Raw genomic sequence first — 15377 nt, 5'->3', positions numbered from 1 at the left:
CAAGTTTAGGTGCGATTGTAAATGTGTGCTGATCAAATACAGCCTTTAAAAAAATTGTAAGCAAGTGGTCGAAAGTGTCACGCTGCTTCTATTAGCTAGGTTTCCCAGTGTCTCAAGAGAACTCAGCGATTCAGATATTTTATGCTTTGAAGGAATAGCCAGCACTTTAAGTGCAATGTGTAGCGCAGTTTTAACGTTTCTGACTTATTTAGAGGCATTACGAATAATTACTGAATCCTCATATTTTAATTTTTCCCACACGTGATACTTTAGGTTCGTCTGGTCTCCTCACTGAACTAAAGGGGGCAGCTTCGTTATGTTTGCTGACTGTAAGGACAAAATAATGGCTGATCTAGAGGCAAACTTTGAAATAGATGAGGAATTGGGGCTCTCGCAATAAATTACTCATGCAAGCACTCTAGAGTGTTATGAGCGTGTCTAACGAGAGAGGCAGAATTTAGACCGCTGCCCTGGGAGAACATTAAAAGCCACCAAGACCAAATATAGCTAAAATTGGTCGTGCACTATGAAAACGTTGTGTGCGACGTTAAATACGGCTGCATCAAATGCAACCTTTTAAAAATATTCTCATTGAAGTGTTAGAGCGTGTGATATGGCCGCTATCAGTTATGCTTCCCAGTTTCCCGACATAGCTGTAGATTACATGTTTGTATTTTGTGGAAAGGGGAGGGAGGTCATTTTAATTGTGCAATGTTCGACAGAATTTTTCGTTCCTGGACCAATTAGAAGCGTTGCAAATAATTACCGACCCATCGATTTTCTTTTCCCATTTTCAGGCTTCATAAGTTCCCATTTGGTTTCAGCGATGTCCTTGGTGAACTAAACAAAACATATTGTTTCTAGTTGGCGAAGATAAAGGGCGCGTTATGGGTGCTATGCAGATAAACTTCATAGACGGGGGACTAATTATGGCATTTGCAGTAAATTACGCATGCAAGCGATCCGGAACATTGGGAATGTGTTTTGCGAACAAGGAATTTATCCCGTTGCTCTGACATAATTGTGAACTCAAGCGATATCAAATCTAGCGGAAATCGAGTGGAGTGGGGGGACGGGGTCAGCAGGGAGGGAGGACATCATGGTAAATGCAATGACGATGTAACATGTATGTTGGTGAATAACTGCCTTTTTAAACATTCTCCACAAGAAGTGTTCCGAAGCATTACATGCGGGCAAGTTTTCATACGGAACCTTCATATATACACGGGCAGCGTGCTAAACTGTGCGATACGAGAAACTGAAACTTTTGTTGCAACTGTTCGAAAGAACTTCGCTGGAAATTAGGCTGTAGATCTCCAAGGTAGCATGCGTCTGTTGACTTCTTTATTTTTTGTGTGCGAATATTGCAATATCTGTTGATTATACTTCGTTGCGTATAACCATGACAATAATACTACCTAAACTAGCGATTCGTTTATGCTGTAAACTTAAGCGTCAAGCATAATTTTTTTCATTAATTATTAAAATTGTTTTGTAGCTAATGTGCATTTTTATGTGCGCTGTACTGCTGCTACTGGGCGGGATCCGCGACCACTGTGGGGCACTCATTGGCTTTTGTCCCTGTATCATTTCGAGATTTGACATATAGTTGCAAGAAATAACCGGATGTTCAAATAATTTTTCAGGCCCGCATGGTTCACCATGTGGGATTGATAAATAGGTCTATCTCTGTTAAATATGAATATAACTGACAAAATAGCATTTCCAGGCTCTTTCACTTACTGTATTAGTAATTCCATATATATGTATATATATATGAAATCAGCAGCCAGCTAACAATGCCACCAAGGACCACATAGGATAAATTACTTGTAATTACTAATTGAATTAAAGAAATTACAAATTTATGGCAGTGAACTTGGATGAAGAAACCTTCAGCAAGGGGGTGAACAATGCGACGTCTTCGCATTACGCGTGCGACGTTCTACCGATTGAGCTACCGCAACGCGTTTCCTCATCCTTTTCCTGGGGTATTCATGTTTTGCTACTGGAACTAACCCTGGAAGTATTAGCCAGCGCCACCATTCACAAACCTTGACGGAGGAACCTCCTTTCTGCCGCAGGTGTCACAAGTACGTGATCTTTTTGTATGAAGGCAACTGGTCTAAAACCCACAAATGCTACCTGGGGGCACCAATGTTGTCGGATTTGAGACCCTCGTTATGCAATGACTGGGGAGAAAAGGGGTTAACGAGCAGCCCGATTTTTATTTATAATATCGTAAGAAGCCGATAAACAATGACACCAAGGACAACGTAGGAGAAATTACTTGTACTTACTAATTGAATTAAAGAAATGATAAATTAATGGACATGAAAGTGTATGAAGAAACAACTTGCCGCATGTGGGGAGAACGATCCCACGTCTTCGCATTACGCGTGCGATGCTCCACCAACTCAGCTACCGCGGCGCCGTTTCCCCATCCCCTTTTTTGGTATTTATGCTTTCGTACTAAACTAGCCCTTACAAGTAATTTCCCCTATGTTGTCCTTGGTGTCACTGTCAGCTTCTTATGATATTGTTATTATAAGTAGGGACGCTCAGTTAACCTCTTTCTTGTTTATTATTACATAACAAGGGTGTTGAATCCGGCAACATTAATGCCTTCAGGTAGCATATATCTATATATATATATTGTCGTTATCTTTTCGGATACTTTTGACGAGCACCTTCGACGGCTTCGGAATGTACTCGAGTTATCGCCTACGCGAGCCGCACTCTGTCACGGGCAGAGTCAAATTATTCCACCACAGAGAAGGAGTGCCTTGCGGTTATTTGGGCTACTACAAAGTTTAGGCCGTATCTCTACGGGCGGCCATTTAAAGTGGTGACCGATCATCACGCTTTGTGCTGGTTGACCAACCTCCGAGACCCTTCTGGACGATTGGCACGTTGGAGTCTGCGACTCCAGGAGTTTGACATCACCATCGTATACAAGTCTGGTAGGAAACATGAAGATGCTGACACGCTATCACGAGCACCTGTTGCATCTCAGAATCCTGACGAGGAAGACGACAGCGCCTTCCTGGGAGCCCTCAGCAGACCGGACCTACTCGCTACACAACGATCGGACGCTGAGTTAAGGCCCATCATTGATCACTTAGAAGGCGGCATCGCGCCCATTCCTCGCCCACTTTCGCGACGGTTGTCGTCATTTTGCCTTCGAGAGGGCATCCTATACAAAAGAAACACAGGTGCCGGCGACAAGCCACATCTTCTAGTAGTGCCTCAAGCCCTTCGCGACGACATCCTATTAGCCTGCCACGACGAGCCGACATCTGGTCACTTGGGTTACTCAAGGACTCTGGACAGGGTACGGCAAATGTACTATTGGCCTGGCCTGACTGCTTGCGTCAAACGCTACGTGAAAGGATGCCGTGAATGCCAGCGCCGAAAGTCACCACCCTTCAAGCCTGCAGGCCTTCTACGACCCATCGACCCTCCGCGTACGCCGTTTGATCAAGTTGGAATGGACCTTCTTGGACCATTTCCCTTGTCTTCCTCCGGCAATAAGTGGATCATTGTCGCAACTGATTACTTGACGCGTTACGCTGAGACGAAGGCACTACCACGCGGGACAGCATCGGAAGTTGCCCAGTTCTTTATGCACCACATTGTGCTTCGGCATGGCGCACCATCATTCATCATCACTGACCGAGGGACGGCATTTACGGCGAAGCTTCTGGACGACATCTTGAAGTTGAGTTACACGACTCATCGAAAGACCACTGCATACCACCCTCAGACTAACGGCTTGACAGAAAGACTAAACAAAACACTGGCAGACATGCTCTCTATGTACGTCGATGTGCAGCACAAAACGTGGGACGAAATCCTGCCGTACGTAACGTTTGCGTACAACACTGCCACACAGGAAAGTACACGATTTACGCCGTTTCACCTCGTTTATGGTCGAGAAGTTCAAACTATGCTAGACGCCATGATTCCGTATGAAGACATTGATCAGCTCGACCAGTTAGCTCCTGGCGTCGAGGAGTACGTTCAGCGTGCCGAGGAAGCACGTCAACTGGCCCGTGTCAACATAAGGCAGCAGCAGTGTACAGATGCCATAAGGTACAATCTTCACCATCGACAAGTTACCTATGAGCCTGGTGACCAAGTTTGGGTTTGGACCCCCATTAGACGGCGAGGCCTCAGCGAGAAACTCCTGAGCAAGTACTTTGGCCCATACACAGTACTAAGGCGTGTAAGCGACGTGAACTATGAAGTGATTCCAGACGGAGACCTACCATCGCCCAAGCGCCGTTTACCACGCGCAGAGACTGTACATGTCGTCCGCCTCAAGCCGTATTTTGCACGGTGATGTTAAGTCTACTGGTGAAACAAACTCTTGTTTTTTGCTGTCGTCGCGTCGTCCTCCACAGAACTGCGAAGTGATTTTTCTTTTCTTTTTTTGCTCCCGCCGACAGAACCCATTTTTTTCCCCCTCGTGTGCATGCCCGTATGTGTGCTAGCGCGTTTCCCCCCTTTTTTTATGTCCTACCTAATGCGCGTAGCTTTCGTGTACGTCTTGTGTTTGAGCATCGAGTCGATGCTTCATAGGGAGGGGGAATAATGCCACCTGGTGTTTTGAGCCAGCGAACATTCAGCATTGCGTGCCCAGCAAAACGGCGAAGAAGACGACAAAGTCGAAGATCCCGCGCCAGCTGGAGAACCATCGCTCAGTGCTTGGCATTTTTTCATCTCTGGCTGATCCTACTGTCACTTATTCTTGTGTTAGAGCGTGACAATATATATCGAGAGAGGGATATAGAGAGGTCAGATCTTTTGCGTTTCCCCTCCCCCCCCCCTTCGAGGAATAGTTGCTACGCCCCTGCCATACGACTTGCAAAGAGCTCTTCGAAGTACGATGGCGGGGCTTATTGAAGTTGCGCGTTTTTAACCGTTTATCAACTTTTGAAATGCGCTACATAGCCCTGCTTGAGATCACATGTGACAAAAAAAAAGAAGTAATGATTCAAAGTATCGTCAATCTTTGCAACTTCCATGTCTCCGTGCGTGACGCATGGCTTCCAGGTTTTTTTTTAGAATGACCTATTAACGATCACTATCCTTAAAGGTGCACTTTATAAGTGCACGCAAAATTCTCGATAAATTCATGATATATCTCGTTTACAATAGTTTTATCTAACATGTGAACATCACTGGGGAAAACGCGGGGAATGCGGGAGATCGAAATTCCAGACGATGAGCAACACGAGATCAAGGCGAGAGCAGGAGCTAGCGTTTCGACAAGTGGACTTGCCTTTTTCAAGGCGACATATGCTCTCCTCCTCACAGCATATATTAGTAAGGTTCTTGCAAAGGGGAGCGAGGGTAAGGCGGTTGGGTGTGGTAACTTCCGAGAGTGTGTTAGCAGCGAGGGTGTGGAATTCAAAAGAAAGGTGTGCTATTCAACATCGGTGGAGGAATGCGAGGCTGCGCCGTGTGTCAGCCGGTTGACGTGTCATTGTAGGTTCCTCTTTTCATAGAAGCGGCCTGGACGACGGGAACGGGGGCCTGGCTCCGCTGGAGGTCAGTAAACTATCGTTTTTCTGAGAGACGGCAGAAAATGGTGCTCGTGGAGAAAAAGCATAAATGTATAAATAAAATACACTAGAAACAACTTTGAACAACGCTGCTTTGCTTTAAGCGAGTAGTATCAATAAAATTTGGAGGAGGCTTAAGCTTCCACTTCACGAGTGGAACGCCAATAGCATTCAAAGATCCTTGACTGCTTTTCAAGCTTCCCGGCTACTGCAGCTTGTATAACGGTAATGTTTACCGGGAAACGCTGGCGGCAGACGCTATGCACGAAGGCGAGCTTTCTGGTAGAAACGCGGCCTCTAGCGCTGGCCGCGATGCGGCAGAGGCGAGTGCCATCTAGAGGCGTTGCGAGGAACCGGGCGCGCCGCTTTATGGCCTTTGAGACTTTCGCGCGCAAATCTGTGAGGCCACGGTCACTCTGTGAATGGTAGAAACGCTGAAAAAAAATGGACTCGTGTGTGAACGCGACAGTGTTAAGGAGCCCATGTCGCAGAAAATTCTGCATCGGCGTCCCGCTTCGGCGTCGGGCGACATTACGGCAAAAATATTCTCGAACCACCCATACCTAAGCAATCCATGTGACGCAAGAAATTTACTGAAGTAATTGAATTTCTCAAGCTAACATACGTGGAAAAATCGTAAACTACGGCATACACACAACCCTACAGACATGATAGCTCTCGGATTGTAATTTGTCTATACGCGAAAACAATTCTGTAACGCTAAAACTTAAAGAAACCCCTTTTCCAGCACTTCTGCAATTCCCAGACCGGCCGCGGCGTCCGCCATTTGCGCACGCCGACTCGTGGGTGTCTCGGGGGCCACGGAACGGCGTTCCCCGGTGCAACACCTCCAGCTGGCGCTCGCCCCCGCCACATCGCGGCCCACGCAAGAGGCCGTATTTCTACCACAAAGCCCGCCTTCGTGCATGCCTTCGTGTATAGCGTTCGGGCCCAGCGTTTCGCGGTAAACATTACGGTTACATCAAGGAGGTCTTACAAAAAATTCTGGAGTGGCAACTCCCACAGATTCTTACCAGCAGAGGTAAAGCCAGCGCTTTCCCGTACTTCATCGTTAAAAGCGCGCTGAACTAGGCGGAGAATAGTGGCACTGCAGCTGCTCTTGCTCTGTGATAATAAATTTTGTAGTGATTGAAAAATAAAAGCTTGTTGTTCAGAGCCGGAATATGTCGATTGGCTTAGTCGTCATATTGAAATCTCCCAGAACAAGTTGTCAAGACGTTCAATTTTGATCCTAAAACGAGTGACACAGACAGACACATCATGAATCGTCTGCATGGCAAAATTAGCCGTTTCAAAACCGCTGAAAGCGAAAAGAAAACGCTACCCCTACTCCGCCACATCCTAACGTTTATCGATTCCCATGGTGGTGGTGGTGGTGAATTGCAGCAACAGTCGGGTTTAGCCAGGCGATCAAGGACAGCGATTGCTCCGCCCGAGCGTCTCTTACAATACCGCTGAAGGGCTTCACCATATGTCCATCAAACCAGTCTCTCTCAAGAATTCGATGAGGAGACGTGAAGTTTCTTTGCGGGCTATACCAGATCCCTCGAATAATAAGGCCGTGCAGGCACGCATGCAGAAGGTCCTTTTTTTGCAGATTCTTCAGGAGAGCGTCCCTTTCATCTTGGAATTTCTGGCAGGACCACAAAAAGTGCTCAATGCCTCCTGTCTTGTTGCCTGCCGTACAGTTCGGAGAAATGATTCGCCCCGTCTTGAATAACTAGGCCGGTGTACTAGCAGATCATGTCCTTATTCGATATAGAAGTGAGGCTTCCTCTCGCTGAGATCTCTTGGTTACGCAGGGCATATGCGATGGAACCCAACGCGACCCAAAGTGATATGGCGGTGGCCGGCTTCAATTTCGGGGCACCATCTCCACTCCAGAATTATTTCTTTTTAAACCTCCTTGGGTTACATATGCTTCAGTTGCCGGGAAGCGAGACAAGCAGCCAAGGATCTCTGAATGGTGTCCCGTTGCACTTTTAAAGGCAAAGCTTAAGCGTCCTCCAATATATGTTTTTTTTTTAGTTTTCGCGTAACAGAATTATGTTTTCTTGTACATTCACATTACAATCCGACGCTATTATGTCTGTAGGTTGTGTGCAAGTCGTACTTTACGATTTTTCTACGTATTTTACCTTGATAAATCCAATTAGTTTCGGAACTTCCTTGCGCCACATGCAAGGCCTGCGTGGTTGGGTATACGTAATGCCCCTAAATAAAATTAAGGTTGCGCCATCTGCTCTCTCTCCTCCTCCTCCGCCCGCGTTGGCTCCCCCTACGCGGTGCTGAACTAGCACGCTCTCTTCAACGTTGAGTAAGCGGCGAGAACACAAAGCGCGAAGCTATATGAGTAGTCGGCACTGTTTGTTGGCATCGCAGATCGGTTTCAACGTGCGATCGCGTTCGACGCGGATGGATAAAGCACTGAAGAGCGATAACGGCTTAAGAGGAAGGTTTAGCTCGGGTGCTCCTATCTAAATACATGTAAAAGGAGAATTCGTCTTTCTCGGCAACCACTGCACCAAATTTGATGAGGTTTGTTGCATTTAAAAGAAAACTTAAAATTTTTTGAGTTAGGTTGTCAATTATTTATTAAAAATTGGCAAAAATCAAGAATTTTCAAAATACCAAACTATCAGGTTTACAACTCTGTAACTCAACAACAAAAAATGATAATATAATTCTGTGAATTGTATCTAATAGTACATCTAAAATGGACAAAATTCATATGTTACATTTAAATATAAAAAAATTTAATAATAGGGAAATATAACTTTTGCAAAACCCTTATAACCAACGTAAGAAATTCACGTAAGATGTAAAATGACACATTGAATTTGTTCGCTTTGAATGTTCTGACAGATGCTGTTTACAGAACCACGATAGCAGCTTTTGATGCAGAGCTATGAATGTGTAAACTTCGTTCTTCTATTTTTTTCATACAGTCAAATATTTGAAAATCCTTTTACGAAAATTCAAGCCCGAAATCGAAATTCCGCTTCCAACTGTCACTAGAATTTAACTTTCTCTTTCAAATGCAACAAATTTCATTAAAGTCGGTCCAGGGATTATCTCATAAAAACGTTTTTGCGTTTCACATGTATTTGAATAGGCCGCGTCGGAGTTGGGCCCGAGCTAAAGCTTCCTCTTAAAAGGAAGCTGAAACGGTTTTCAATTTCCATGAATTGCTGGGATTGGGAAGAACAGAGCTAATAATTTACGGTTCCGAAATTTTTTTCTTCGTTTTGTTAATATAAGGGGCGGAAATCGCTTTCTAAATCACCCGCGCGGACACGCCCCCATCGCTTCCCGGAGCGCCAGGTGAGGTGGGTGCTAGAGAAGAGAACCGGCGAGAGTGACGTCACGCGCGGGGACCGAGCTGCCGGACCGGCGTGCTGGCATGTACTGGCATGCCTCTTTCCGTCCTGCGCTTTACTGAACGAGGCTACGGGAGATCTGCCGCCGCCGCCGCTCACGTTTGTTTTCTTTTGCGATTTTCGTAAACTGTTCTTTCCTTCGGTACTGCGTGAGTGCCTACAGCCAAGGGCGCCCTACATGCCCTCGTTCTGTGCAGCATTCGGCTGCGCGAACACAGGCGGGCGAGACGATGTGGTATTTCACAGGTTCCCGAAGGACAAGAAGCTTGCAGCGCAGTGAGGAGAGATAAGTTCGTGCCGACGAAATCAACTGTGCTGTGCTCGGACCATTTCCGCGATAGCCGGATAGCCTTACGACAAATGCGGAAACGCGTTGTTGCTAGCGTTGCTATACTCCGTTTCATACATCAGGTGCAACGCTGTGGAGGCTTGAGATACTTCTTGCAGTGGCTGCGTTCGCACTTAGAAAAAGTTCGGTGTTTCGTGACCCGATTTTTGAGAAAAATTTTCATGTATAAGCTCAGTTCTGAATGAAAAAAAAAAATAATTTACCCATAGAAACAATACGGCTGCTAACACGTTCTTTTAAATCAATTTTCTTTTCGTCATTTTTTAATTGCAGCCCGTCGCGGCAGCTTCACGTGCATGCTCGCGCGAGCAAACGCCGCTGGCACGCTGCGAAGCACAGACGGAAACGCGCGCAGTAATAAATTTTGGTGACCGGCCTTCGTGCGTAGCTTCCACAGCGTTGCACCTGAGGTATGAAATGGAGTATAGGCTTGCCTAGTGACATTCGACGTACGCTTGCAGTTATCGTGTTTACCACACGGCGGTGCTAAAACTGCCTGATATCTTTATGTCAACACTAGCATGGAGCGTACCGATTCTTGATTGAGCCACAATCGCAAAGTCTTCGAACCATAGTATGAACATTGCACATATATGTTTGACGTAGTAGTTCTGCGGAAACCCGCAAGTACCTCTGGCCATCTCTGGATGTGTATGATAAGCAACTTCCATGACTGTACCTCGCAGCACTGCATGTGCGCGCTTTGACACGCGGCACTTATGTTCGCGATCGTGTATCAACACTCAAAAAACCACGGGACTTTAGACAAGCAGCGGCAAGGTGCTTGACATCGCGGAATTGCACCCGTGTTTACACTCTAATGAGAAGTTAGTGCTTCGGCATTCTTCCAGGAGCAAGTTCCCAGTGACACTTTAGCGCATTTTTTCTCCCGTCATTGGAACGTGCAGCTACATGAAAAAAACAACATACGTACCAGCTAAGATTTCCGACGCGCGAGAAGGTGCACACATTGCTCTCGCTTTTGGCACACTCAACATCGCCGTTGCCGCCATCGTTTTCCGTATCGGCTGTCGGCTCGAACATGTACGGCGAAAATACAAGCTGTCCGAGGCAGCGAGAACGTTCCATAATGCTTACAACTCAGCTATGTAGCCAGAACAGAACAGCGTGCTTACGCTCTGAAACGGCGGCGCCGACCGGCGACTGCCGCCAGTGACGTCACAGCGGCCCCGACCAATCACGGGCAACAGCGGCGTTCGCGCGATACCCTGCGGCGCTGGTGCGCGTTTTCATGAAAAAACAGCCGCTTGCGCTTGTTTCCGCCCTTTTTGAACCAGATATTCGTGTTCAGGGGACTCAAAACTGTAGAATGCCGTAGACAACTCATTTTTTTCGAAAAGTGTTTCAGCTTCCCTTTAAGCCTGTTTCACATGCAAACGATTTTGGGCTAGAAACGGCGCGGCGCCCGTCGCTTGAGCAGGCATCCTTTCCCAAAACGAGTTTTTCGAGCCGTGCGCGCTGCGCTCACGATCGCAATAAGAACCCTTAAACTTCGTAAAGTAGTGCCACGCTTTGAAGAATGCCGCCTCCTCCTCGCGCGCTCTGGCCGAGGCCGACACCTCGTCGCTATTGGCCTAATAGCATCACGTGGGCCCTCGCGCAGTACATCAGCGGCCATTTTTGCTCGAGAAGTGACTACGGAGTGGCGAGGAGCTCATGTTGGCGCCGTTGCTACACTCTACGAACAGTTTACACCCTTTGGCGTGCCCCTTCTGCCACACAATAATAATCGTCATCTGCCTTGATGCGTTTCCTTTCTTTAACGCTGCGAGCCCGGAACTTTCCAGTAACGAACGGCACGCGCGTTATCAGAAGGGGCATTCCAAAGGGTGTAAACTGTTTTATGCTGATAACGCGCGTGCCGTTCGTTACTGGATAGTTCCGGGCTCGCAGCATTAAAGAAAGGAAACGCATCAAGGCAGATGACTATTATCCTTGTGTGGCAGAAGGGGCACGCCAAAGGGTGTAAACTGTTCTTAGAGTGTACGCTCGAACAGTGTAGGCGGCGCCATTGTCGAGGAGGGAGCGCGAAAGAGGGGAGAGACGAGGAGGAGGGAAGGAGGAGGAGGATAGTGTCACTATGAAGTTTAAGGGGCTTTAGATCACAACATTATGAAAATTCGCGAGTGGCGAGAGCGGCAACCAATGGCGGAACTGCTTGAGCAGTGTAGTCAAGATCACGGGTCAAAGGCGTGGCCGAAGCGCGGGACGCGGGGATCCTGGGAACTCGCCCGCTCGAGCAGACGGTTCTAGCAGACGACATTTGTAGCAGACGACGCCCGCTGCCAGTTTGCAATGTCTCGAGCTTTTTTCAACAAGCTGTTCATCACTCGAAGTGTATAGTGTCCACTTGTTTGGGATGCTAAAATGAAGGATTTTCGCAACAAAGAGGAGGGTTCTTTGGGAAGAAATTATGGAATGAAGCCAAATGTACCCGTCGTCGCAAGTGATGCATATTTCCATAAAGTAAATGTCGGCGTCAGTCGAATTGACCATGTCCGTTGAGTGCCTCAGCATTGCCGTTTGTTTCCATCTGTCGTTCTCGAGTTCCATTCTTTGGAAACAAATGGTCCCCACGTGCTTTTTTCTTGCCTCTTTTTTCCTCCTATAGTGACCACATATGGGTCCGGACAGACGCGATGAAACAGCAGTACATACGTTTTGTTCGCAGCGCATGTAGGTGCATTTTCTTTTTCTTCTTTACAACTCCGAGCTAGCGTGTTCGTAGTTTGGTTGGTCATGTTTCTTCAGGTAAAAGGTGAAGCAACCCGAGCTCTACAAGGGCCGCCGCCTTTCTACTCGAATGCTGGGGGGCGAAAAGGGACGCGAGCTTGTTTGAAAGCCGTCCATGGGCCTCTTGCATCCGGGTGGGCGAGATGGCACCCGAATGCCCTGCGGTATTCGAAAACAAGAGCTGTTAGCAGACGTGCAAGTGGTTTAAGCCCAGATTGCGGAAATACGAACGAACCCATACATTTGCTTCCATGTGGCTAATTCTCCGTGCGTGTACTTTGCAAGACTTTTAAGCGGTCGCCTGTAAACAGTTTAAGAGACATAAATGTGAATAAAAAAGTTGTATTCACCGTTCGATACACAGTGTTCTTATTTTTTTTGCAAGGTGTATAAGCACGAAAGTGGAGCACCAACTTAATGGACCGATCAAGCCAGCAGCTCAAGCGCGCCAAAACATGGAAAAGTGGAGCAAGGCGCACCTCTTGAAGACCGCTGAAACTCACGGTTTACGGGCGCTTTCCGCAAGCAACACTGTGCGTCACAGCGGCACGCGTCGCACCAAAACGAAGCACGTGAAACGAAGCTGCGTCTGCGCGCCGCTCAGCCGCCGCGACCACCGACGCGCCGTCGCTTGCACGTGAAACAGGCTTTATAATTATGGGAACGTCATCAGCGCACCTGCTTGCCTACATACCGTCCCCGCTTCGTAACGTAGGGCGTTACACTAAAAAGCAGCTGTTCGCACACATCCAGGCCAAACAAAGACAACGCCATGAAATGTATCACTGAGTCGACAAAAAGCACGTGCGTTTGAGCATGACCAGACTGAAGTCGGGCACGAAAGTTGCAAATAAATGCGGCGCGAACATGCGGCACTTAAGAGAGCGAAGAACTAACGAAGCCGCATACAACAAGTGGCAGCAGATGAGATTAGTGATGAGCGAAGAATCGCTCGCTTACCCCACAGAGCCGGGACCATTGCGTTGCGTTGAAATCAGCCCGGCCGATTCTTTGAAGCCAGACCTCGCTGCGGGTCGCGTGCCGCTTGGAATACGGAACAGCCGCTTGCCGCCCCTTTTGTGCTGCACGCGAAGGCACAGCAACGCCGCATCGCGAACACGGAACTACGCTGCTGAAGATCAAAGGAGGGGTGAAACGTGGTGCCTGCGTACGCCGCTCGCAATGTTGGCACCGCGGTGGTGGTGGAAGCAAAAACAGGCAAGAAAGCGCGTTACGGCGTTCGGCCATTGGGAGGGCCGAGCGTCGAGGGAAAGCGCACGGGGAGGAAGAGGGTGGCAATCTTCAAAGGATAGCGCTACGTTTATTTTTTATTGAGGGGTTTGGGTATGCGTCGTTCGAAATTCTTTTCGCATAAACGACGTCCGACGGATGACGCGGGATGCCGACGCCGAATATTCTGCGGCACGGGGTCCTTAACGGTGTCGCGTTAAAGTTGTGGCTCTGCGAGTGACAAAACGCGACGCATTGGCGCGTTGTCCACTTACAGCTCCGCGGAAAGCCTGCGATAGGCCTAGCTCGGCGGACGCCGCGGCCATCGCGCTTGCCATGCATCCAGCCCGCGCTCGTCGAATAACGCTTATTTTCGCCAAAACGATTAACACTGTACACTTAGGTCGCCCGTAATTAAATGCAATTTGTTTACTAGACCAACGCCTCCTCTATTTTTTCAATGCCGGTGCAATCGCTCGCTCCCAATGGTGCGTCTTAGTTCAGTGAGTTGCTGCGATGCGACGCTACCCAGAGGGTACGAACTTCAGCATGGCTTCAGAATAGGTAGGCGTTTGGATGATAACTTATTTGTTCTTACTCAGTGTATTGAACTATCAAGAGTACAAAGCAGACCTTTATATGTGGCCTTTTTAGACATTACAGGAATGTATGACAACGTAGACCGCAACATTTTGAGGGATATTCTGGGAGGGGAAGGCTTAGGCGACGATTTTCTACAGCTTTTGAGAGAGACTTACCTAGAAAATACCGTTTGCGTTGAATGCGAAGGGATGAGGAGCGAGGAGAAGGTTGATATTAACAAGGGACTGAGGCAGGGGTGCCGTTTATCCCCTCTGCTGCTTATGATGTACATGGTGAGGATGGAGAGGGCGCTAGAAGTAACATCAGGTTTAATCTCATACAAACAGACTGGTGCAGCAGTAGAGCAGCAGCTTACAGGTTTATTTTATGTGGACGACATTGTATTGCTAGTCAACAAGCAAAGTGATTTGCAACGTCTGGCTTATATCTGTCTGTAACAGGAAGGCGAGAATTTAGGTTTGAAGTTTAGCATTAGAAAATCAGGTTTTATAGTATTCAATGAAAACAGTGAACAGACAGTGGCAATACAGGGCCAGGAAATACCTCGGGTAAAAGAATATAAATATCTTGGTATATGAATAAACGGGGGCGACAGATATACGGAAACAGGAAAAAACAATAACAGCAGACTGTTACTTTTTTTTATATAACAACACACTGAGGAATATGGAAGTAAAGGGGAAGAGAAATGCAGCCATAATGAAGCACAGAGTGATATGGGGATACAATAGGTATACGAGGTGATCCGGGGTATGTGAAAAGCTGTAATGGTTCCAGGACTTACCTTTGGAAGTGTAGTTGTTTGCTTGAAATCAGGGGTACGATCAGGACTCGATGGCCACCGAAGGTCAGTGGGACGCCTCACACTGGGCGCTCACGGGAATACAACAAATGAAGCTGTGCAAGGTGATATGGGCTGGACAAGTTTTGAAGTGAGGGAAGCTCACAGTAAAATTGATTATGAAGAACGACTGAGGAATATGGAAGACAGTAAACGGACTGGCAGAATGTTGAGGTGCCCTTGATAAACATTAAAGGACCACGGGCAAAAATGACTCGCCACGATATGCGAGCCCTGTCGAATAAGTCCACAAATAGTTTGCTGTATAGCAGCCGGCACGGAACACGTACTCGACAGCGCCAACCCCATCGCTTTTCTTATTGAACCACGCGTGAACCGGCAACACGCGGCATCGAAACAAAAACAACAACAACCAAAAAAAATGATGAGAGCTTAGCGATCGAATGACGTATAAACATGGCAGCCATGACTTTACGTCATCCTCTCAGCGCCGGCACTACCCCAGCCTTCGAGATTGCCTGCATATCTTTGTAGCAACAATTAGCTTTGGGTGAGTTTTCATAAACCGGTGTTCCCGAATTTTATCAGTGTTGACGTGTCCTCGGGACTCGGAAGTCCTTAAGACTAGCCCCAATATAGCCATGTAGCTAACTCGGAATTTTCGACGC

The 15377-nt window shown here is 47.5% G+C and overlaps 1 protein-coding gene and 1 long non-coding RNA gene across 4 annotated transcripts in view; one reads left to right on the top strand and one right to left on the bottom strand.

Moving 5' to 3' along the window:
- LOC135904545 (uncharacterized) overlaps nucleotides 1–13247 on the bottom strand; it is a 28480-nt gene extending 15233 nt beyond the window's left edge. The window contains exon 1 of the long non-coding RNA XR_010565137.1: nucleotides 13035–13247. This is a non-coding gene — a long non-coding RNA (uncharacterized lncRNA). The remainder of the gene's footprint in view (nucleotides 1–13034) is intronic.
- The window catches only part of LOC135904544 (monocarboxylate transporter 12-B-like), a 65832-nt gene that overhangs the window by 8516 nt on the left and 41939 nt on the right, over nucleotides 1–15377 (top strand). Inside the window, exon 1 of one of the 3 annotated variants that reach the window (XM_065435364.1) lies at nucleotides 5502–5556. The exons of the other annotated variants lie outside the window; for them this stretch is intronic. The gene's annotated coding sequence lies outside the window, so the exon portion shown is untranslated. Of the gene's footprint in view, nucleotides 1–5501; nucleotides 5557–15377 lie in introns of those variants that run through there. 3 annotated transcript variants of the gene reach the window in all.

Source organism: Dermacentor albipictus, chromosome 2 (genome assembly GCF_038994185.2).
Source record: "Dermacentor albipictus isolate Rhodes 1998 colony chromosome 2, USDA_Dalb.pri_finalv2, whole genome shotgun sequence".
In the NCBI taxonomy this organism is placed as follows: Eukaryota; Metazoa; Arthropoda; class Arachnida; order Ixodida; family Ixodidae; genus Dermacentor; species Dermacentor albipictus.
The sequence above is the reverse complement of the archived record's forward strand: the minus strand, read 5'-3'. Positions and strand labels throughout refer to the sequence as shown.